The 260-nt window shown below is 56.9% G+C and overlaps 1 protein-coding gene across 1 annotated transcript in view; it reads right to left on the bottom strand.

The window, feature by feature from the left end:
* The window catches only part of CASZ1 (castor zinc finger 1), a 78,793-nt gene extending 78,614 nt beyond the window's left edge, over positions 1–179 (bottom strand). The window contains exon 1 of the mRNA XM_010577330.1: positions 81–179. The gene's annotated coding sequence lies outside the window, so the exon portion shown is untranslated. The remainder of the gene's footprint in view (positions 1–80) is intronic.
* Between the last annotated feature and the right edge of the window lie 81 nt (positions 180–260).

Below are 260 nucleotides of genomic sequence, written 5' to 3'. Positions count from 1 at the left end.
GCACCGGCACCGACCGGGGGCTCCGCCGAGCGGCGGGCGGGGGGCTGGGGGCAGGAAAAGGACAATTGTGCTGTACTTACCATAGTCGGAGAGACGAAAGCCGAATTCACTTAAATAATCAACTTTCATAATACTTAATTAATACCTAATTGCAGCTGATTGCTCCCGAATAACAAGTTGTTTAAAGCACTGATGTCATTGCCGTGCCGGTCCTCCCCGAGTCACTTTGGCAGCGGGGCCGGGGGCGGGCGCCGGCCGCC

The sequence above is a fragment of the Haliaeetus leucocephalus genome, unplaced genomic scaffold (assembly GCF_000737465.1).
Source record: "Haliaeetus leucocephalus isolate CR32 unplaced genomic scaffold, Haliaeetus_leucocephalus-4.0 Scaffold556, whole genome shotgun sequence".
Lineage (NCBI taxonomy): Eukaryota > Metazoa > Chordata > Aves > Accipitriformes > Accipitridae > Haliaeetus > Haliaeetus leucocephalus.
The sequence above is the reverse complement of the archived record's forward strand: the minus strand, read 5'-3'. Positions and strand labels throughout refer to the sequence as shown.